The following is a 24352-nucleotide window of genomic DNA, read 5'->3' as shown; positions in this document are numbered from 1 at the left end:
GCTGCTGCTGGTAGACCAGGTGTGCAGCAGGATCCTTCTCCTTTGTCTGTTCCTGGATCAGACCAGAGGTCTCTCTAGTCCAGTATTCTCACAGTGACCAGCCAGATGCTCGTGGGAAGCCTACAAGCAGGCCATTAGTGCCATCAAAACTGCCCACAATTTACAGTATAGTGATGTTGACCACAACAGCACCCAGTATTGTGGGCCCTATTTCACAGAACTCTCTTCCAGCTGAGGGCAGACAGGCCCTGCTCTCTGTTGGACTTCTGGCATGTATGGAAGAGTTTTTTATTCTAGCAGGCATTTTGTCTACCACTATGGGGAATAATATGGGACGCGGGTGGCGCTGTGGGTTAAACCACAGAGCCTAGGACTTGCCGATCAGAAGGTTGGAGGTTCGAATCCCTGTGACGGGGTGAGCTCCCGTTGCTCGGTCCCTGCTCCTGCCAGCCTAGCAATTCGAAAGTACTTCAAAGTGCAAGTAGATAAATAGGTACCGCTCTGGCGGGAAGGTAAACAGTGTTTCCGTGCACTGCTCTGGTTTGCCAGAAGTGGCTTAGTCATGCTGGCCACATGACCCGGAAGCTGTACACCGGCTCCCTCGGCCAATAAAGTGAGATGAGCGCTGCAACCCCAGAGTCGGTCACGACTGGACCTAATAGTCAGGGGTCACTTTACTTTTTTATGGGGAATAATGTAGGTGGGAGCTCAGGCATTGAACTCTGGAATGGGAAGAGATATATCACAGGTTTCTAAGAATTCCCTATGTTCATAGAATCATAGAGTTGGAAAGGACCCTGAGGATCATCTACTCCAGTGTTTCCTAAACTTGGGTTGCCAGCTGTTTTTCAACTACAACTCCCATCATCCATAGCTGGCGAGACCAGTGGTCAAGGATCATGGGAATTGTAGTCCGAAAACAGCTGGAGACCCAAGTTTGGGAAACAGTCCAACCTCCTGCAATGCAGGAATATGCAGCTGTCCCTTATGGGAATCGAACCTGCAGCCTTGGCATTATCAGCTTTCTTTAGCAAACAATGAATTACTTGGCATGTTCTTTATTGCACTTCACATGACCTACCCTTTCTTCTGCCACTCTCCCATGTGAGCCACAGCTAGGGCTCATCCACACTTCCTCTCGTTCTGCTGCTTTCCCCCAGAGGGAAACTGGGCTTTAGTGCTCAATTGGAGTAATTCGGGTTTTCTGTGGCTTGCCATTTGTTCCAATTTAGAGACAGAGAGTGGGTTTTCCATGGGAAAGGAGCAGGGCAAGGGGGAAACTGCTCAGACCTGTTCTTTCTAGGCCTGGGACAGGTGGCAGTGTGGATGAGCCCCTAGTCTGTGTCCCCTTTTCTTCCTGGTTCTTCTATAGAGGTTTCTCATCCTGGCTGTTGCAAATTCTTCTGCTTCTCTTGCTTAGGAAACACATTATGCGCCCTGCAGTCCCAAAGATATCAAATGACTTTCACGTGGCATTGCTTCTGGTGTTGTGAAACTTAATTATAAAGTGACTTGCATAAGCTGCTGCAGACAGAAAAATATGCATGTGCATCAGCCTGCTCTTTTGCAGGGCCTTTTTTTAATTTTTAAAATCCAAGTCCTAGGAATTAGAGCCACTGGAAAACTTCCTAAATAATGAAGTTTGTCAATGCAACGCAAAGCAAAATGAACCGGTTGTACACGTGCCGAGGTGTTTCTGGGGTGGGGTTGGGGGAGGGGATAGCTGCCCTGGACTCCTTTTGGAGGAAAGGCATAACAACAATAACAACTTTTTTTCATTAAAAATGAGATGCTGGTATTCTTATAAGCGTCATGGCACAAAACGGCTATGATAGGCAGCAAAAAAAAAAAAAAAAAAAGAGGATGTGCACTCCATATCAGTAAGAACTATATAAAAACACACTAATGATAATATTTTGTGCTTCCAAAAAAAAAAAAAGCACTAAAGATTGAGTAGTAAACACTAGAGTTAATTGGCATTATGTTTAATGCCATTGTCAATCCTTTCTTTAGGACTAATGCTTAAAGAGATCTATCTGCACACAGCAGGCCCAGCAGCAAAGCACTTGAGGAGAGGTTTCTCCTGCTAAGTAGATAATTGGCGGGGGAAGCCTGCAGTTTGTCATAACAAAACTGTACCTCAGCAGGAGGCCTTTCCTGTCAAAAATTTTCCTCTGCTTAGCTGTGTGCCTCCCAATCCTTTCTAGTTACTGTTCGGGCTAACGAGTGGGAAAGGGATCGGCTCCTTTTGCTCCTTCCCAGCTGCACAGCATGTTTGCAAATGACAGGGGGCTTTTAATAAAAGCAATCTGGGTATAAACACAAAGGCAGCTAGCACACTGGAGATTAAAAGAAAACGAAAGCCACAAGGACTGAAAAAGCTGGCCTTCAGAGTACCCTAATGATGTATCATTGAAAAGGGTGCATCTCTCACAAGCACTAGGGGACTGTTGCCTGTGTTGTTGTTTTTTACATGAATTGCTGGATAACCCATGCACAATGAGGAACAGGGACATGAGCGCTATTGGGCTATAAAGGTAAGAGAGTAAAGAAAGGACGCCTGTAACCCACAGGAACAGAAACTGATGAATTAATCCAGATCCAGCTCTGCCATTGAAGGCTCAAGTAGCCTCTCTGGCTAGAAACCTGGAAAGGAGAAGGTCAATGGGAATTAATAACCCATGGATACGGACTCTGTGGAATAAAGGCGAATGAGGGATGTGCTGTGAAGTGTAACTCTATATGTGAGAGGGCATAGAAGCTGGGAAGAAAAGAATTGAGAAGGGCACCCTCCTCCACAGAATCACCAGGGTAGTAATTCTGGAACCAAATACATAGTTTGGTACTGCAAACATTGTCCTGAATTCTGAAGGTGTGCTCCTGACAAAAAGTGTGATGGAAAACAAAGAAGACTATAAAGAAGAAGAAAAAATTAAGGCTGCAAAACGGTACATGTGGTTCAATGTAAGTATGTGAAGTTGTGTGTGTGTGGGAAATCCCTATAACACAACTACAGCAGGAATGTTCGTAAAATAAAAAAACGCCTTCCGTTGTGTTCTTAAATAATTATCAGGTAAGTTTTTAGCAGCGTCCTCATGTTTGTGTGCATTTTTAATGTTGTTGTTGTTGCTGTTGTTGTTGTTACTGCAGCTGTTTGGAAATTTTCTAGCTCTGCCTAAATTAGATTATAATAAAAAACATGGAGGAGAAGCAATTTTTTTCCAGTGCCCCATTTCAGAGGCTGGGTGAGAGGAACGTGCTGTTTAGGTGTGGAGAAAGTATTTCTGAGGGGGTGGAACAGGAATGGTGGTTTGTTTGGCCAAGGCATTGTAAGGAAAGCATGCACAAATGACCGAGGAAGAGAGAGCAGCTAGGTTGTATTGTTGGGGGGGAGATGGACTGTGTATACCGTGTACATTTAAAGTACAGTATTTCCCCCAAAGAATCCTGGGAACTGTTGCTTGTTAAGGGTGCTGAGAACTGTAACTCTGTTAGGGGTAAACTGCAGTTCTCAGGATTCTTTGGGGGAAGTCAAGTGCTTTAAATGGATGGTGTGTATGCAGGCAGAGCCAGCCCTCCCATGAGGCGAGATGAGGTGACTGCCTCAGGTGGCAGCATCCACCAGGACATCAGATCCTGATATAGATTAGGGTTACATTACTAACAGTGCTTATCCTGTGAATAAATATGGAGGGACTGTGGGGGCAAGACAGTCTATTCTGTATCCTAAAGGGTTTTGACTTTTCTAGGCGGAGCTACGTCAGCTGAGTTTAAGCAGCTTTGGAGATTGTTATGCTTTTGCATGCTTTGACAGACTACTTGTATTGAATTTGGAAGGACCTGAACATATGTCCTGGAGCAAAATTACCAAGATTATTTACTCAATTTGATGTGGGTCCAATGGGCCCTCTTATAGGTTGCCTCCTGGCTCTCGGCTCTCATTTTGTTTCGTTAAAAATCCCACTTGCTTCAAATAAGCAGCAAAGTTGCCGGACTGACTGAAGTAAGCAAAGGGTTACTACGGTGACAACAGCACAGCATCCCTCCACTGTTTAGATTTTTGGAATGGGAACAGCTACTTATTAAGGCTGTTTTCATTACTGATGCTGTCTTTTTGTGAATGCTGTTAGCTTATAACAGAAAGCAGATGAGAACAATATTTAAATTAATGCAGCTATTGCACATTCAATTTACAAATGCAGGGAACTCATGCGTAGTTTTTAGAGTAAATAATTTGATGATGAGCTGGGGAATGGATGTTGGCTGGATCTTGCTGGCTCTGTTTTGTTTCAGTTCCTCAGCCCTGTCATTTACTTGAGGACCAGGTTTGTCTCAGCATCTAACCAGTTTCCACAGCAATTCAGATAACATTTTTGCATCAGAACCACCAAGCCTGTAGTAGTTAAAGGGTGTTGGACAAGGTCTTGGGAAACCAGGGCTCAAATACTTGTTCAGAGATGAAGCTCACTGGATGACCTTGGGACTGTTGCAGCATCTCACCGTAACCAAACACACAGGCTTCTCGTGAGGCTAAAATGGTATCATGATGCTGTCAGCGGCTCCCGGCTGGTTGCCCAGGAAAGTATAAAGACAAGGAAAAACTTCTTACAGTCCTTTTTGTCATACATTCTACTCATATTGATCCAGAGCAGATTCCAACATATAGTTAGCAGAGTAAAAACTTAAGCATGTTGCAGGATTCCCAAAAAATAGACCAGAGGCAATTAATATTCCATGCAGCAGAGCTTTACTGCTACTGAAGGCAAATGAGCATAATGGTCACAAATCCAATACATTCCAGTTTGGCACTGTCCATAAGAAATCCAGTTGCAGCAGACTTAACTTAAACATACAATAACTTGTAATAAGACTAAAACCTTAAGACTAAGCATACTATGTATAGAACATCACACCAGAAGGAAGAGAAAAAGAGAAAGAGAAACCCAGGCTCCTTCTGACCTTATTTTTATAGTCAGCATGATCTTGACAGAAGAGATAACAGAACCAGTTTAAACCAGCTGCACTCAGCTTCTCTGAAGGAATAACCCAAACATCATGAACCTTCTGCTTGTTTCTAGGCAGAATAGAAACTTACACGTCAGCTAGAAACTTCCTGCTTGCACCAGTTTCTTTCAGACAGAGAAGCTTCTAGAACCCTCTTGAATTAATTAGAATAGGAAAGATCTCTACACATCAGATCAATACTCTCTTTACTCAGAAATGCAAACTAACTCTTTTTTTATTTCAAACTTTACAGAGAGAGGCTATAGAACCCAGCCTCTTGGACAGGGGTCAGCAAACTTTTTCAGCAGGGGGCCGGTTCACTGTCCCTCAGAAAGTGCGGGGGGGCGGACTATATTTTTTTTGGGGGGGGGATGAATGAATTCCTATGCCCCACAAATAACCCAGAGATGCATTCTAAATAAAAGGACAGATTCTACTCATGTAGAAACACGCTGATTCCTGGATTGTCCGTGGGCTGGATTTAGAAGGCAATTGGACCGGATCCGGCCCCCGGGCCTTAGTTTGCCTACCCATGCTCTTGGATAATGGCGTTGTCCCGAGTGAATCTCCACCCCACTTCTCTCCCACTTGCTCATTCGTCATCATCACCACCTTCTCTATGGGTGCCGCTAAGTGCCCTCGGTCTTTGAGCTCTTTGCTCTCCTACTTTTAAGGATCGCTGGGTTCTGGGAGGTGGTGGGTCTGGAATGCTTTCTAGTGACAACATGTCAGCCAGCTGCTGCTCTGGCTCTGTCTGCTCTTCCTCTCCCATTATTTCCCAGCTTTCCCCCTCATCTGCCTCTAATCTGTGACCTCCCGCAAGCCACTTTTGTACATCTATACTGTCTTCCTCTTCCTCCTCCCTGGAAGGGTCAGGATGGGGAGGTGATCTCCACCATTCTTACTCCTCTGCCCAGCTCCTGACAGTGCCCCCCTCTCCATTGCCCTCCTCCTCTGCCCAGTCCCTGACAAATGCGCAGGAAGAGAACCTCATGTGCTACCTTGAGGTCCATGGAGGGAAGGTGATGAATAATTTAAATGAATAGTGGGGCTGCTGGTTTAAAGCCCAGATTGGTTTTGTGGATTTGCTGACATGTTCTCTGGAATCCGGCCCCACAGCCAGCCTGCTAGGTCTCAAAAGCTTCCCATTTGGAAACTTGGAATTGTGTTCATCTTGTGGGGTTTCATGCTTACTTTGGTTGCCTTTCTGACCACCACAACTGCAAAGGCTGCAGGATGTGCTGGAGGAACCAACAAATGTGAGCTCATGTTGGTTTTTCTTCCTGAGATTAGCTCTAGTTCATGACTTGATTCCTGTATGCATCTGGCAATAGGTTGTCCTCAGCGATGTCCTTAATTCTTGTGCAGAAAATGTAATCTCAGGGGTGGTGGTCTAGCTTTATTAAGAGCACGAGGTATTTCTTTGTTCAGCTAACTTACCCAGTGGTCCCCATAACCTTCCCCTGCTATGCTGTGCCAGGCTAAATAGAGAGGTTCTAAATAGTGCAGTGCTACCGAGGCTAAAGTCAGGCGGAATATGAAAAGAGAATGCACATCCCTAAGCTGTTTGGTAAGCCTGGCTTCCTTCCAGCTTTGAAACTAAAATGAAAGATCTGCATACCAGCGAATCAAATGTTAGTTTTATTTTGTTTGTTTAATGATCTTAGAAAATAAAATCCACTCTTCGGTCCAAAGGCTTGCTGAGCAGCTTACATTCATTAAAACAAAAAAGCAATACAACGAAATGAAATTAGTAAAACCAACAGAACGTTAGCATAAACTAGAGGTCGACAACTTAAGGCCCATGGGCCAGAAGCGGCTCATGAGGGTCGCTTAACTGGCCAATAAGCTGCCCCCGAACCGAGCCGACCGATCGGCAATTCCACGTGCGCTGTGCTAAACTGGTGCAGCGTGGGGACTCTCTTCCGCGGCTCCGGAAATCACTTCTGCGCAGGCACAATTTTCAGTGTCTGGGCATGCGCAGAAGCGATTTCCGGAGCCGCAGACATGCGCAGGCGCTATTCAGAGCACAGTACATTTCTGAGCACAATTCAAAGTGTTGGTGCTGACCTTTAAAGCCCTAAACAGCCTTGGTCCAGTATATCTCCACTCCCATCGTTCTACCTGGACACTGAGATCCAGCACCGAGGGCCTTCTGGCAGTTCCCTCATTGCGAGAAGCCAAGTTACAGGGAACCAGGCAGAGGGCCTTCTCGGTAGTGGCGCCCGCCCTGTGGAATGCCCTCCCACCAGATGTCAAAGAGAACAAGAACTACCGGATTTTTAGAAGACATCTGAAGGCAGCCCTGTTTATGGAAGCTTTTAATGTTTGATGTATTACAGTATTTTAATATTTTTTTGGAAGCCGATCAGAGTGGCTGAGTATAAATTATTATTATTATTATTATTATTATTATTATTATTATTATTCCAGTGTCACACTGCCCATGGTCTGGCCCATGGAGGATCTCCGCAGGAGTGACCTGGCCCATGCCTGGTAAGCCTTGCCGATCCCTGGCATAAATACATAACAAATGCTTACTGATCTAGAAAGGTCTGAGAAAATTAAAATGTCTTCAGCTGGTGCTGAGAAGTCATCAGAGCTTCAGGTGACCATACTGTACCTGAGAAGAGCATTGCAATGAGATAATTGTATTAGGTAGCAGGAACGTGAGTGCTGAATTGGCAACTCCTAGATCCCTTGCTTATCTCAATTATTCTGCACCTGACAAGGAATGCTGCCCCCTCCACCGCTCTGTCTCATCTATTCCATTGCGTTTCCAGCTACTTCACAAATTCCTCATTCACAAGAGGACCTCTCCTCTTTCCATGACTACTAGGATTACTCAGGAGAAAATAAAACTGCTAGTATCATGCTGGGATAGAAATCTATGGCCAACCACACTAAATACACAGAGTATAGTTGTGGTTGCTGCATCTCAAAAAGGATTCAGTGATACCTCGGGTTAAGAACTTAATTCGTTCCAGAGGTCCGTTCTTAACCTGAAACTGTTCTTAACCTGAAGCACCACTTTAGCTAATGGGGCCTCCCGCTGCTGCCGTGCCGCCGGAGCACGATTTCTGTTCTCATCCTGAAGCAAAGTTCTTAACCCAAGGTACTATTTCTGGGTTAGCGGAGTCTGTAACCTGAAGCGTCTATAACCAGAGGTATCACTGTATTGTTGTGAGTTTTGTGGGGTTAGTCGGTATGATGCCTGAATCCCTTCTAGTTCTTGGGATCCTGGGTCCAGCAAGGGTTAAAATATAAAGGAGGAGTTAATTGTTGAAATGGCCAGGCCAGCTTCTTGTTGAATTAATGGGCCTAAGCCCATTAAGAAGTGACTCTGTGGCTGAGAGCAAATGGGTGGAGCCCCTTCCCTCACCTGGCTGGAAGTGAGAAAAACAAAAGCCAGAGTGGTGTGCGAATCCTGGGGTAGAAGCAGGCAGAAGGCAGAGAGTGAGAACCATGCTAGATTTCTGTTTGATTCCAAGGCTGTGACTGTGGCAGAAGCAAGACCTCTTGGGGTGTTAATGCTGTGAGCCCCTCCATCTTAGGCTCAGGTTGTATATACAGTACAGTGGTACCTTGGGTTACATAAGCTTCAGGTTACATACGCTTCAGGTTACTGATTCCGCTAACCCAGAAATAGTGCTTTAGGTTAAGAACTTTGCTTCAGGATGAGAACAGAAATCGTGCTCCAGCAGCGTGGCAACAGCAGGAGGCGCCATTAGCTAAAGTGGTGCTTCAGGTTAAGAACAGTTTCAGGTTAAGTACGGACCTCCGGAATGAATTAAGTACTTAACCCGAGGTACCACTGTATGTGTGAATAAGCCATATATCATAAAGACACCATAGTCTCCACTGTTCCTCATTCCAAGGAAATTGAACCTTGGGTAAGGGCCTACAACACCTGGAATCTCTCACCACTCAGGGATTGGGGTGGCATGCAGCAATATCATACAGCTGTAAACTTGTACTTTTGGAGGGATTGCCATCCTATCCAGAGAAGACTGAACACCACCTACAAAGTCATATGAAGCATCATTAGTTCTTCTGTGTTGCCATGACTGAACTTCAGCAAAGGTGAGTTCTGCATGCTGGCTCTCTTGCTAAACTTGCCCCAACCGCTCACAATTTAATTTGTTTTTAAAAGCATTCCATTAATGTTTTGATGTGTCTACCCAGCTTAATTTTCTAAAGCAAACTTAAACAAACAAAACTGCTCTTGGGATGAGAGAAGAGAATATTTTTCAGTGGCATCGCATGGGACAGCCCATTAGTGCCGCAGACAGCTTCCGACCCGTAATATGAATTTTCAGAACTGTTCCTCCTTTCCCCTTGCCCATAAGCTTGACCGCGGAAGAGCAAGGTATGTTTGTACTAAACATGCCAAATGCCCTCTCAGAAAAGCCCTATTGTTCTAAAATTTTGTGGCATTCTTCGCCTTTGGGTGACCAGATGCCAATTAGGGCATGGCTTCAACAGTTGTGTAGAAAAGGATGTTTTTGTCACATTTTCCTGGCAACTACAGTTTGTGGTTTGGATAGAAAATGCAACTTCAGAAGTGCAATTGATTGTGGTAGTGGTCGGCATTAATATATTCCCCCTAGACAAAGGATTAGAAGAATGAAGTGGTTTGCTGAAGAAGTGCAACCTCTGAGCAGATGGCTCTAGCCAATCCAAGTTTCCCTTCAAGGACCCAAGACTTGTGGAAATAATTAATTAAAATGGCACGCATACACAAGTGAGTTCCCCAATGACTTTTGAGAGAGAGTATCCACCCTTTTTTGACTGAGCTATGCTTGTATAGAGGAGGAGGCTTCAAGAGTCCTGTGGACTCCTGGGAAGTCTCTGTATCCACGTGTCAAACACACATGGTGCTTCTGAGACCTCGTAGCAATCAATCAATCAATCAATTTCTTTATTCGACCGATAGTCAGAAATAAAAACACAGAAATAAAACACAATACAGAATTATGAACTAAAACATCATAGGGGTACATGAATAAGGTAGGGCCACAGCACTAAACCTCTCACAGATAACCCACATCAAGGCATTCAATTGTACGTTTCCGACGCTTGAGTGCCAGGAAAAGGAATTTAGCCACTGACAAAGATGTTTTCCTAGAAGGCTTATTTAGCAGATATGCTGTCTGCTTTCCTCTTTGTCGGGGACTAAGCTGGGGTAAGTATGGGGTTATAAGATACTGTCTTAAATCATTGTAGAAGGGACAGCTCATTAAAATGTGCTCTGTGGATTCTACCTCACCCAACACACAATGGCATAACCTCTGGTCATATGGGACTCCTCCATATCTTCCCTTCAGAACCGCCGAGTCGAGAACATTCAGCCTTGCCGCGGTAAATAGTCTGCGGTATTCCACGTAGTGGATATCCGCCAGGTAGCGAGCCGGAGTAGCTCGGTACATCTGCTCCCCCAGAAACAGCCCAGGTTTTACACGGGCTATGTCCTCCTGTCTCGCAATATCCCTTAATCTTTGGGCAATCATCGCCTTTGCGTGGCTATACGTCATGGACTCTATATAAAGGGAGGACAACCCGCACTTCTGCACTTCCTCCACTATCTCCCCTTCCCATGGAGATTTAAAGTTATCCCTCAGAATCAAGGGGGCCAAACCCACCGGTCTGAAGCAAAGCTTAAGCCAAAGCCATAACTTCGCTTTCAGGGCCACATACCTAAAGGCTTGGCAACCGGTTTCCAGTCTCATGATCGCACCTGCCACGGAGGGGGGGATCCTGAGTATGGCCCTGAGGAATTGGGTTTGGATAGATTCCAATTTTTCAAAGTCCCTACGTGAGCCCAAGGCAATGCCCACCAGTAGAAGAGGGAGGACTTTCATTTTAAAGAGTCGCAGGGCAACTTTGACAGTTTGTGCCTGTTTCTTAGAGTACAGGGTTCTAATCACCAAGGCTGCTTTCGATGCGTTCGAGGCTATGTATTCTCTGTGCGCCAAGAAGGACCTATTTGATCTAACAACCTGACCCAGGTATTTGAAGCAGCTGACCTGCTCTAAAGGAATACCATTAATTGACCATAAATTAGGTTTCGGTCGAGCGGCAAAGACCATTATTTTGGTCTTGGCATAATTTAGTTGGAGCTCATGTTGGGTAGCATATTCATGAAGAGCTCGAAGCATCCTCCTTAATCCGATGGGGGACGTAGCTAATAGGGCAGCATCGTCCGCATACAGCAGGACATTCAAGGCTCGTCCTGCCAATTTTGGTGGATGGAAATCAGTATTTGCCATATGCACCACTAGCGAATTAATATAGAAATTAAACAGGGCAGGGGCAAGCAAACAGCCCTGTCTTACCCCCCTAGTGGTGGCAACCGGATTGGAGACTAGCCCCTTGCTATCTAGCCTAATCCTCAGGAAGGTATTTGTATGCAAATTAATAATCAGCAGGAGAAGGCGGCGGTCGATAGATGTCGCTGCCAATTTTGCCCATAGCTGGTTCCTGGGAATTAGATCAAAGGCCTGCTTAAAGTCTATAAAGGCGACGTGGAGGGCTTTTAGGCCATTGTCAGCATACTTGGTGGCCAAGTGATTTAGGATCAAGATTTGGTCTGTTGTTGATCTTCCAGGGCGGAAACCCGCCTGTTCCTCTGCGATGATGTTGTTGCTTTCCATCCAGGTCGTTAATTTGTTAAGTAAAAATCTTGAATAGATTTTCCCAATAACATTTAGCAGGCTAATTGGTCTAAAATTGGCCGGGTCTGTGCGTGGCCCTTTCTTGTGGATTAACACAATCAGTGCAGAGTTCCAGCTTGGAGGAAATTGTGCTGTTTTGTTTATATAAGTAAAAAGAGCTGCTAAGGGTGGACACCACCAATCCTTATTGGCTTTAATAACATCTATGGAGATAAGATCGTCTCCGGGTGCCTTGCCCGCCTCAAATTGGCCTATAAGTGTTTCCACTTCAGAGCAGGTAACAGGATCCCACTCAGGCAAGGGGGCCAATTCTATCCTTTCTCCGCTGGCAGCGTGAGCTGCATATAAATCGGAGAAGAAGCTTTCCCAGGTGTCAGCTGAAATTTGGGGTTCTATCCTTGACCACGGTCTACCCAGGTATTGAGAAATTTGGTGCCAAAAGGAGAAGGGATTTCTATTTTCTGCAGCTTTTAGAAGGTTGTTCCAATCATTTCTTTCTGCCGCAAGCTTCTTTTCCTTTAATAGTGCTTTATACCTTCTCTTGAGGTTCATAAGGTGACTGCTAGGTGCGGGGTCATTTGATGCCCTATATGCCAAGAATTCATTATATAGGTTGTTCTTGAAGAGTCTACATTCCTCGTCAAACCACTTTTTATGAGAGAAATGGTTACTATTCATTACCGAGGCCTTAGTCAACGAAGGTTTTAGCAGATCTACTAATTTGTCATACATTGGCAGTGGCTCAACTGCCTGGACAAGGGAGTCCCTTGTCTCTTGCAGTTGGTCAGACCGAAGGAGTTCATTTATCCGTTGAGCCAAATTGTCGGTCCATTTTAAGGCAGTGGGCCTCATCTGAAGCTGGTTATTTGTAATAGGCACACAGGAATAGGTAGCCAATTCTCCATCCAGGGTCAGAGAGAGTTCTAATGGAAAATGGTCACTTTCCAGCCTCGTTACCACCCTAAAGTTAGAAATTTTGGGAATTAGGTCTACTGATGTCCAAATAAAATCTATGGTAGAGGCTCGGGAGCCTGACCAGAAAGTAAATTCGGCAGGGTAGTCAGAACTGAGAGCTCCGTTTAAAAGGTGAAAATTAAGAGACATCAAAGTTTGTCTACATTTAAAACCTGCGTATGTAGCAACACTGTCTTTAAAATTCCTGGGTAAAAGGTCTGAGGTTAAAATGGGTAGTGGGGGATATTTGTTATATTTAGCAAATAATGATTTATCAGAGTGAGACAATCGGCCATTGAAATCTCCTGCAACTAGGAAGGAGGCTTCAGGATATTTCTCTAGGAGAGTTTCAAGAGTCAGTTGAATTCCCCTCCATCTTTGGTCCACCAGGTTTTTCTTGTAGGTTGGGTGCAAATAAACATTAATCACCACGAACACTTCCTCCGCTGTTTGTAGCTTTACACCCAGCATGGATGACGACTGGATGTCGATTTGTTCCACCTGCAGATTTAAGGCCAAAGAAACAAAGGTAGCCAGTCCACCTTGTGGTCTACCAGGTGATAGTGAATTCTGGTGTGCATTCAGGTAAAAGCCCTTATACCCTGATAGGGAGAAGCCCTCACAAGCCCAGGTCTCTTGCAGTAAAAGAATACGACTGCCTTTTATGTAGGCGACAAAGGATGGGTCCATCAGCTTAGGTTTAATGCCAGCTACATTCCAGGATAAGAAAGTAAGTGATCTCCTGGTCACCCCTTCGAGTCATGCCGGGCCTTGCGGAGCCGACGCGGCAGAATCCACCTGGAAATGCGTGCGGCGAGGGGGGGCAGTAGGCTGGAAGAAGGAAGTAATTGTAGCTTGCTTACCCGGCAATTTCCAAACACCACTTACCGCAGCAGCAGCAGCCATGGATTGAGGCTTAATTTTTGGTGGCTGCGGGGATGGGTTCTGGTGCACGGGGGTATCACTTAGCGACAGGTCCATAGACTCTGCATTTAAGGTATGCTCTAAAATTGAGAGGGGTGGGCCTTTTGGGTCAGCGGTTGCTGTAGGGAACATGCAGTGTAAGGCAGGTGGAAGACATCCTTTTCGGTTTGCCTCCAAAAGAGCATTCAGTCTTGCCACAGCTTCCGAATTTGACCAGAGGGTTGTCGAATCTTTCACTATATCCTGCCCAGGCTTGACATCCCGAGGCCGTGTACAGCCAGGTTGCCGATCAAAGCTCGTTAAAACGGGTTCCACTTGGGCTTGTGTAGACTGCTCTTCAATTGGTGAGGAATTCATCTTATTTGCCTGAACATGATCTTCTGAATTACGGAGACAGAGTAGCAATTCATCCAATCTGTCCATTATCTCCGTTCGCTCCAGTTTTGGCAGTTGGGAGAAGGATAGAAGTAACTCACGCTCCGTAGAATTCTCCAGATGTGTAGCCTTTGTCAGTGGAGGCAGGAGGGGGTCAGTCCAGCTAATTAGATCTGCGGCCAGGGGAGTTGGAGTCGTGGCAATTGGCGAACCCTCAGACTTGTCTGCTTCCTTTTTGAGCAGGCAGTTTGGTAAGAGGGGGCAGATCTTGGTATTGGAAAAGACTCTTGTAGCAAAGATTCCATAGTTAATTAGAAGACTTCTTGAGGACATAATAAGTACAGGGAGCTTTTTAGTTTTAAAGGAGAGCAGCACTCTCTGCCTCTGAGGTCTGCTGCTAATATGGACAGAATGCTTCAGGTCAATAGAGCTAGGGATTACCCCCAGGAGCTCCGCTAGGTGTCTCCTTATATCACTCTTATAATGCCAGTTTATAACCTTGCCTCTAAAGGGGCAAACCGTTAAGCAAATTTTAGTAGCTTGGAGCAGCAGTTTGTAAGGAGGTGCATAGTGTTGTTCCTTCATATTTTGCTCACTTTGCTCACTTTTCTGATTGCCAACAACTTGAGAAATTGTACAGGAGGTGTGAGGTAAAACGGGTGCTCTGGACAATTGTATAGATTTCATCTCAGGTGATACATCAGGGGAACTGTCTTTACCTGTTCGGGATACAAGCGAGATAATCTTCTCCAAGGATCCTCGGATGTCTTTTATGTATTTGAAGATATAGTCCACCGTTTTTGCAACTAGCTCTAAAGTAGACGAGTGTTCAAATAGTATCTCATCAATGCAGCTTTCACGGGCTCTAGCGCAGTCATTCGGGTGGATACCAGCATTATCCTTGCTTGAAGGTTTAGTAGGCAGGTTATCAAAAGGCTCTCTCACAATGGTCTCCTCGCCATTCATCTCTGCTAGCAGTGTGAAAGAGTTCGAAACTGGAACATTAAAAATATCCTTTGTACCTTCAGATTCACTAATTTTCGTTTGTTTAGCAAGAGGCAGGCATCTCAGTTCCTCTGTGTCGTCTAAATCTCTAGAATCTCTGGTACGTTTCCCAGTTCCTCTCCCACAAGCAGGGCTGTATAATTGCTTAGTCATTTCTCTCTTCATGCAGCCGCCGCAGTTTCAAGGTCAATGGTTGTCTCCCCGATAGAAAGAGGCGTCCTCCTACTTACTAATTTAAAACTAAAACTAAAAACTAAAAACTAAAGTTAAAAGTTAATAGGTTTCTATACTCATTAAAACTCATTAAAACAGTCTTAAAAGATAAATCAGGGAGCTCACACTCACGCTGACTAAGTGCCGTTCGCCATCTTGGAACTTCACCCATTCTGTTTTTTTCGAGACCTCGTAGCTGAGACCTCGTTTGACACAGCTTGTTGTTCTCAATGGGTACAAAGCTTCATTTTTCTGGTTTGGGAAGCTCTGCCAAGTGGTTGGCTAAGTGCAACATTATTATTATTATTTTTTACATTCCCTTCCCTTCCCTGCTCCCCCACCCCATTCTGGTCTCTGTCATGGAGCTAGAGTTACGACCAAGCTGGTGGTGCTTAAAGTGCTATCTGCACCTCAAGTCACTCACTTTTTTGTGTACATTAATATTTATTGAATTTTATAACAAATAATGATACAAATCTCATTCATCATGTTATTTACAATTATTCTCCCTCCCCTCCTCTGGACTTCCCTCAACTCCCCCTCTGCTGAGTTATTTAGTTTTATTTATTGTATCCTGCTTTTCCTACACAAAAATAAAATCCCTTATCATTTCTCTGAAATATCTGTTACTCAAATGAAATTGAGAATGTTTATTCAAATCCTGGCAGTGAATCCAGTCCCTTTTGTTGTTTCTGCAAATAAACTGTAAATGGTTCCCAGACTCTTTTGAAGTCCTTTTTGTCTTTCTCTCATAGTTTATCTGTTAGCTTATCCAATTCTGCATAGATTATCAATTTTTCTTGCCATTGTTCCTTTGATGGTATTTCTTCCATCTTCCAATATTGTGCAATCAAAGATTCTTGCCGCTGTTGTAGCATACATAAATAATGTCCATTTTTCTTTTGGTAGTTCTTGATTTGAGATACCTAACAAAAAGGCTTCAGGGTGTTAAACAAAATTCATTTTAAACATTTTTTTTCAATTCATTGTACATCATTTCCCAATATTTTTAAATGCATTTGCATTTCTACCACATATGATTAAATGTTCGTTTCTTTTCCTTACATCTCCAACATCTGTTGTTTTCTTTCCTAAACATCTTTGCCATTTTCACTGGTGTGATATACCAGCTATACATCATTTTCAGGAAATTCTCTCTTAATAGTATGCAATCTGTGAATTTTATATCAACTTTCCACAATTTCCCCCAACTTTCAAACTGAATGTTGTGTCCCACATCCTGAGCCCATTTAATCATAACTGATTTAACCTCTTCATCTTTGGTTTCCCACTCTAATAAAATACTATATGCTTTTTTTAACACCTGAAGTCACTCACTGAAACTCCCACTGTTCTGCATGCCGGCATGTTACCAGTTGCACCGCTACTCCAATTCAGAAGAAGCTATTCTCCTTGCATTCCAAAAATGCTCCACCCCCAGAACTTTGTGCATTGGGCAAAAGGGGGAATTTGCATGATTTGGGTTGTCAGTCATGTGGAGAACCCCATGGGTTGAAAGTACAAAGTTGTCAGTGTCTGTCTGTTAAGGCTTCATAAGACTCTCCCCCCCACCCCATTTTTGCTGCAACATACTGACATCCCTGCAGCTCTGGAAATAATTTTTAAATTTGTATAGTACCTTTCTACATCACTCTTTGCCAATTCTATGAGCTGTAACCTGCCCTGAAAATCTGCCCAATATACAGTGCTGTTAAATTGAAGGATTTATGCGGACTTTTAATTGGAAATAAAGTAGCCACTTGTCTCGCCTTAGAAACATACATTAAGAAGGCAGAAGGAAGAGGCGAGAAGCCGAGAGAGAAAAATTAAAAGCAGCTTCATAGAATAGATTCCAGGAAACAGCCATAACAAGATGCTTATGCCTCAAAATTCAAAGGGAATATAAAAAAACTGGAGCTCATCTTAAGACTGGATAACTCATTGACTTCAGGAAGAATTACAAACTGGTCATTCATCTGGTTTTGTGACTGGTTCATTGATGCGCCATGAAGTATAAATTAAAGCAATGATATTACTATCAGCCCACATGCTGAGGGGGATTTCACTCCAGTACATGTTATGCATGTGGCTAAGTATCATAGAATCACAGAACTGTAATAGAGCTGAAAAAGACCCCAAGTGTCCTCTAGTCCAGCCCAGTTCAGCTAGTGTCCTTCTCTAAACAGAACCCAGACATGGGAGACGGCTGCTGAAGACACGGCCCAAGCACTTAGGGCAATTTCATCCATTTTTCTAAACTACACCAACTTCATATAAAGAAAGCTGCATAAAGATGGCAGCTCACTGGCACTGGACCCCATGGAAACAAATCAGTAAGGCAGGTGTTGGAAAGGGCTAGCTATGTTGAGAAAACCACATGGAAGCTTCATGCTCTGGCACAGGGGGCCGAGAGCAGGTGGGGCAGGGCTGGCGCACGTCCCAGGGGCATGGTGCGTGCCCTGGGGGCGTGGCATGCCACCCACAGGGGCGTGGCACCCAGCGCAAGCGGGGGGGGGGCAGCTGCAATGGCACCCCACCGGGATCGCGCTGCCAGGGGCAGTGCGCTTGCCCCGCACGCCTCTTTCTCTGCCACTGGGTGGGTATGCTCTAAAATGCAGGGGAATTCTGGAAAACGGTGCTGGAGATGGTGGGTGATACATTTAACATCCAGGTAACTCTTATTGGCCATTTGTTAGGCTTATTAAATTATACACAGGTCCAAGGGAGTGGGGTGAAAAACCCCCACCAGACAGAGATTTTACATGTTATGACCATATCCAGGATACTCTACGGCAAAACGTTAAAACATTATAATGAGCCAAAGAAGCTGGATGTGGTTAGGAACATCTGGGAACACTTGGAAATGATTAATCTAACTGCAATGCTGCAGTTAGTTAATTAAACAGTGATTAATTGAAAATCCACAACAACCCCTCCTTGCACCACACTTCCTGCCCTAACCATCCAGAGTCGATGCGGAGGGAGAGGTAGGGAGGGGAAGTGCTGTGGCACAAAAGTCGTCCTACCCTTGTAGTGACTTTGTTGGATTCTGCCCAAAGTGAGGTATGAACGGTTGCAGGAAACTCCCTTTCCCCTTTGTTTTGTTTATTAATAGGCAGGCCCCAGCCCTATGCCCAAAGCCTCTCATTTGTTCTCACAGCAGTGTCCCATCAATCCAGCAATCTAACACTTGAATATATGACCTTTCCTTTCCCATCCACCAAAGAGAGGCCCCCAAAGAGATCTAAACAGCATGTCACCCGAGAGAAGAAATAAAACAGATTGATTGAGCCTCATGCCAAGGGTTTAATTTATAAACAGAAAGTTGTTGCAGGTTGAGAGGCCTGTGTGCAAATGATGCCCACAAACTGGAAAACTGTATTTTTGTTCCAAAGGGATGGGAGCTCGCTGTGGCTACTGGATGGTGCTTGTGGGGTGGAGAGCTATTTGCACTGTATTTTGAAACAACAGGATGGTTTTTGCAAGGTTTATATAATAGAAAGTTGATATATTCAGTAGTTAAATGGAAAGGGGAAACATTTTGTTAAGCGTTGCAATGGATGTTGCAGAAAGAAACACTCAAACTTGGAAATTTGTCCTTCGATGGATGTTGTGCATGCTGAGAGAATCACTTTCTATGAATGGAGAATGGGCCATTATATATTATAAAAGTAAACAGGCCTGCCTGGTGCTTGCAGCACTTAAGCTGATGAGTGGTTTATTACCAAAAAAGACTAACTGTGAACTGATTATGGGAGACCGCTCTAGTCTATAACTATGTGTCAGGGAACTGCCATCGGAGCCAGAGGGAGAGGGAGGGCTCTAAAGGGGTTCAGGAGAGCGTCCCGGGAGGGAGAGAAGCAGCCCATCTGCTGGGGAAGGAATTCAGCATAGCACCAGTGGAGAAGGGGGGCAGATGGGGGAATCGGCGAGGTGGCTCCATGACTCCTCGCCGGAGACCAGCGGGGAGAGCACGGGTCCTCCGCTGCCCACACCCTCCCTGCGCAGAAGGCTTCCGCGCAGGGAGAGTAGGCGGCGACTAGGCGTCAAAGAGCTTCTTTGCTGGAAGAAGTTCAAGAAACGCCCACTGACGGATTCTGCCAGCGATTGAGACAGCCACGGGTGAGAGGCTGTCCAGACAGAAAGGGTTCACCCAGGTAACCTAGCCAGGTGTGGTGTCGATTTATGCACGAGCAACCCCTAGAACCATTACACTATGCATAAAATAATATGGAAAATGTCCTATTTTCCACAATAAAGTATTTTGACTCTGTTACCTGAATGAAGGCAACATGATGAAGACAGGCACAGTTTTCCAGTGTAGGTCTGGCAACAGAAGGGCAGTTATCTGTTATATATATAATTAAACACAGAAATAGAGTGACCTGTATTCAGGAAAGAGATGCTTGTGGGACAATTCTGATATAGCAACTTCTGAATCTCTGTTTTGGAAACAAAGGCCAAATTTGACGAATACATTTTAAAGAAATCTGTGGGGATGAGTTTGCATTGCCATTCTATGATATTCTAAATATAGAAAATGGAAAGTGTTGAAGTCACTTGTCTTGGGGATTCCTACTACAAGCTCAGTTTGGGTATTCTGGTATCACCCTTCTCAGCTGTTCCACTTTCCACATTGTTTTGCCCTTGTCTCTGCTTTAAATGGATACTGCTCCCCTCTTCTCATTCCTTTTGCGTTGTTCAGCTGATGGAAAGAGAACAGATTTGAAACTTCTGTCTACAGCTGGGAAAACTTCAGCTAAGTCCTATTCATAGGGTCTGACATTGGGTATCACCCCTAGGGAGAATAGTACCAATACGATTAGCTACTCTGTTACCTGTCAGGTTTAGAATTTGGGGAATGGGCATTGGGCTTAGGGATCTAGCAGGGGAGCAGTTATGGCAAATGTCCCTGCAGAATTCAGAGTTGTACTTAATAAAAACAAAAAAATTCCTTCCAGTAGCACCTTAGAGACCAACTAAGTTGTGTGCATGCACACAAAAGCTCATACCAATAACTATCTTAGTTGGTCTCTAAGGTGCTACTGGAAGGAATTTTTTTTATTTTGTTTTGACTACGGCAGACCAACACGGCTACCTACCTGTAACTAAGATAATAAAGTTTAACATATGGCAAGTGTTTGCCGTACCCTAGAGTTTACGACATAATCCCCCAGGAATTTCTTCCGCATACAGTCATACCTCAGGTTGAATATGCTTTGAGTTGAGCGCGTTCGAGTTGTGCTCTACGGCAACCCAGAAATAACGGAGTGTGTTACTTCCAGGTTTTGCCGCTTGTGCATGCGCAGACGCTCAAAATGACATCACGCGCATGCGCAGACGCATGCACAGACATGCCATCGCTAGTCACATTTGCTTCTAGATGCGAACGGGGCTCCAGAACGGATCCCGATCGTATCTAGAGGTACCACTGTATACCCAATTGAAATGAAAAGTGAGCTGGGCCAAAAAACAAGTGTTCTTGTGTTGCTCCCATTTGTTACAAAGGGGTGTGCAAAGGGAATTTTGTTTCAAACATCAGTTTCAAAATAGGATCTTTTGCTTTGCCTTGTCTTAAGGGAAATTTGATGCCCTCTGGGTACCATTTACATCTTTGAAAAAGCTACCTTTCCAACAACTAACCAAACACATCCAAAGCAAAAACTAGTGACAGTTATAGCAATCTAAGTTTCTGGCTCTAATTATCTTCTTAGTTTTTTCTCCACAATTATGATGTGTATGGGATGGCTTTATTTTGTGAAGGATGCTTGTTTTATTTCTAGATTTCAACCTCATGCTCTCAAAAGATTTTTTTTTTAAACTACAAAAGTCTTTAATCATATATCAAAAAGCAACCAATCTAAATTTATAAATGATGAAAGAGAGAAGAAATACCACCCATCTCAAAATACTTTAGAAGCTGCTATCACAGTAGAATTGCATGTGGTAACAATATTTCTTTCTGTCTGATTACAAAAAGGGCCTTTTTATCCATGTCACAGAGCATATGAAATTAATCATTAATCTCAGAATTAAATGCGCATGAACAGAAAAGCTTACTGTTAGTCCATTAAAATAAAACAGATTCAGGAAAGTATCAAATACAAAGTATTTGCTTATGTCAAGCTTTACAACTATTTACAAGGCAGATAATTTCCAAGCACTATCTGCAAATTATTGTTATCAGCTAATTTCCAGACTGGATACAATTGATAGTATCTAAAAGTAAGTAAGTAAAGTAAATAATTTTTTATTTATACCCTGCCCTGCCCTCCCCAGCCAAGACCAGGCTCAGGGCCGTTAATATCAAATACATTAAAACACAATCAAACAATTGATTAAAGTACAGCTTAAAAATTAGAATCAGGATAAAATTAAATGACTGCCCACGAATTACAACCAGAGTTGATGTTGATCCAATTAATAGGTGTAAGCTCTATTCGGGTGTTATTTTTTGCTATGTGCATTGACAAAGGGCCAAGAAGCGTGACTGTCCCTTCAGCAAAACCCACATATTCAGCATTAACATCTATAGAGAGGGGGTCCTTCATGTGTATGGTTATATGCACAAAAGTTTCCTTGGGAACGGTAACCCTGAAGAATCCGGGTTCTAGATCCCAGAGAAGTTTTCACATGTCCCACCATACACACCAAGGTCCCCTCCCTTCAGATATTCATGTTGCAGATGCTGGTGTCAGGTGGGGCTACTTTGCACAATCCCACTATTTCTTCCCATGTTCACGTACACATAAAGAAATAATATTGTACAGGGTTATAGTCACCCTTGGTATGCACACTAATATGTGTTCCTTGTAGTGAATTTCTTTTTTTTTGGAAGCTCTGTAAAAACCTGTAAACAAAGGTAGAGGCATCCCTAGGCTCTCTTGTGCCCTTGGCAAGGAAAATGGGTGGGTTCCTTGCCACTCCAAGCCAGAGTGAAGAGGCACAATTTTTGTGCCCTCCTGGACCTGTGCCCTTGGTGGGAGCCAACCTGGTCAACCCCTAGGTACACCCCTGAATAGAAGTGATAGCAAAATGAGCAGGTACGGCATGAACAGGTCTGTTAACTCTCTCTTGCAGTTGAAGCTAGAGTTCCTAGATTGTAATGCAGAATTTCCTCCTGAATTTACCGTATTTTTCGTCCCATAGGACGCTCTGTCCCATAGGACGCACCTAGTTTTTTGGGGGGGAAATAAAGGGGGGGAAATTCCCTTTATTTCCCCCAAAAAACCAGGTCGGGGAACAGCGGGATGGTGGCGCTGCGCCTCCCCGCTGTCCCCCGAGCTTGTGGGGCTGGCCGATGTCTGCCCGGCGTGAGGGGCACTCTGCTTCAGGGCGCCTTGTGTGCCGGGCGGCAGGCTGCTATCCGCAGCGTGGGGAGCCCTGTTGATAGCTTCCTGAAGCCTGGAGAGCGAGAGGGGTCAGTGTGCACCGTCCCCTCTCGCTCTCCAAGCTTCAGCGAAAGTCTGTATTCGCCCCATAGGACGCATACAGATTTCCCCTTCATTTTTGGAGGGGAAAAAGTGTGTCCTATAGGGCGAAAAATATGGTAAATTTGCTGCTGAGTTGGGTAGATGAGGCATCTAGGCTTTCCTTTTCCCATTCCCCTTTAATTTATTGTTTTTATCTTCTGCTTCCCCTACAGTAGTATGGCACACTTGGAGTCTGGTTTCCTCCTCCTCCTCCTCCTCTTCTTCTTCTTTAATTAAAGAATTCTTGGTTTACAAAAGGATGTGCAATGTCCCTGGCATGAAAGAGGAAGGACAATAGGATTCGGAAACAAAAGCAGATGCTTCCTCAACTTCCTATTAAGAGGCAACACTAAAGATACAGGGCCAGGGATAGTCTCCATGCAATAATTCCAAGAACTGGTGAAAGGCTCTTCTAGTAAGTGCATTAAAGCAGACAGAGCCTGTAGTCAGGTTTCTCAGAACATGCCTTTGGGCATCCATGGCTCCATTTTTCAGTTGAGAACCTGAAGTTTAATACTGTAATGGCGACTTGCCTAAGGTGACTAGACAGCTTCATGTCTGAGTCAAAATGTCACAGACATCAGAGAATGACCTATTTACTTTGAGCAATGCCTTTGCACTTTGAGTGATGCACCTGCACATTCAGCATTCTTTATGCCCGTGCATTTGCTGATATTGCTTTAATAACAAGAAATAATGGGAAGCATGAACTTTGCACTATTCATTAGCATGGTGATGAGGAAATGTGGGCTATTGCTTTCTGATATATTCAAGGTTATGGGTGTGACCCAATGGTTAAATATTATTAAATATATTTTTAACTTGCCTTTTGACCCAAATAGAAAAGTGGCTTACAAAAACTAAAATCGTTGTGTTGCAGAGGAATACTGTTGTCACAACAGAAAAGGCCAAAGTTTTTTTTTTGTCTTCTCTGCTGCAAATAAGGAAACATCTAATCCCTGAACGCATAGAGATGGGAATCACTGTTTCTAGGGCATTTAATACTGCACCACTTCAGCTATTAGGAACAAACTGTTAAAAACCAAGGAAACAAAGCACTTACTTGGCTATATTGATAACTCTTTTCTAATAGCTCTCAAAGAGAGAGCCCTATGAAACTCTGATAAATTTAGAGAAAGGAAATTGGTTGTTTTTAGAAAAATGTTATTCCTCTTAAAAGTTATGCTGTTAAATATTTCAGAACCATTGTTTTGTTTTCTGATTGTCTCAAGCTTGAGAGACTGCTAGGACATAACATTAACACACATGTGTGCATTAGTTCACTGAGCTGTTAAGCGGGCAAGCTGTTTCATTAATTTCAATGGAAGTAGATCCATGTGTGCAAAATTATAATAAGCTAATCACCTCTCCCCATTGTGAACATAACTGTGGAATATGTGCACCAGGATGCCCATGCCTATGAAAAGCTTGCTTACAAAAATATATATAAATAAAATGTTTTTGTGGGATTTTAAAAAAATACGGTCCTTTCTCATCGCTCCCCTCCTTTCATCCCGATCCTACGCAGAACCAGGCATATTGAACTATGTGCTAAGATGTGCCATACTCTATGCAGAATTGGACTTGTTGCTATGCTATAAATTGTGACATTTGCACAGAACTAAAAAAAATGCACACCCAACCTTTCCTATGACAATAGAAAATGAGAGGCATCGTCCACCGACTTAACCTTCTTGGGGAATTAATGGATGGAACCATTTAATTATGTTT

At 44.0% G+C, this 24352-nt stretch overlaps 2 long non-coding RNA genes across 2 annotated transcripts in view; one reads left to right on the top strand and one right to left on the bottom strand.

The window, feature by feature from the left end:
- LOC309373298 overlaps positions 1-8559 on the bottom strand; it is a 95131-nt gene extending 86572 nt beyond the window's left edge. The window contains exon 1 of the long non-coding RNA XR_014169956.1: positions 7964-8559. This is a non-coding gene — a long non-coding RNA (uncharacterized lncRNA). The remainder of the gene's footprint in view (positions 1-7963) is intronic.
- LOC309373305 lies at positions 2236-24101 on the top strand. The gene is made up of 2 exons (XR_014169963.1): positions 2236-2964; positions 23502-24101. It is a non-coding gene; the product is annotated as an uncharacterized lncRNA (long non-coding RNA).
- Positions 24102-24352: the final 251 nt, after the last annotated feature.

This window comes from Podarcis melisellensis (genome assembly GCF_964234715.1).
Source record: "Podarcis melisellensis genome assembly, chromosome: 6".
Classification (NCBI taxonomy): Eukaryota; Metazoa; Chordata; class Lepidosauria; order Squamata; family Lacertidae; genus Podarcis; species Podarcis melisellensis.
This window is presented reverse-complemented; position numbering and strand designations above follow the sequence as displayed.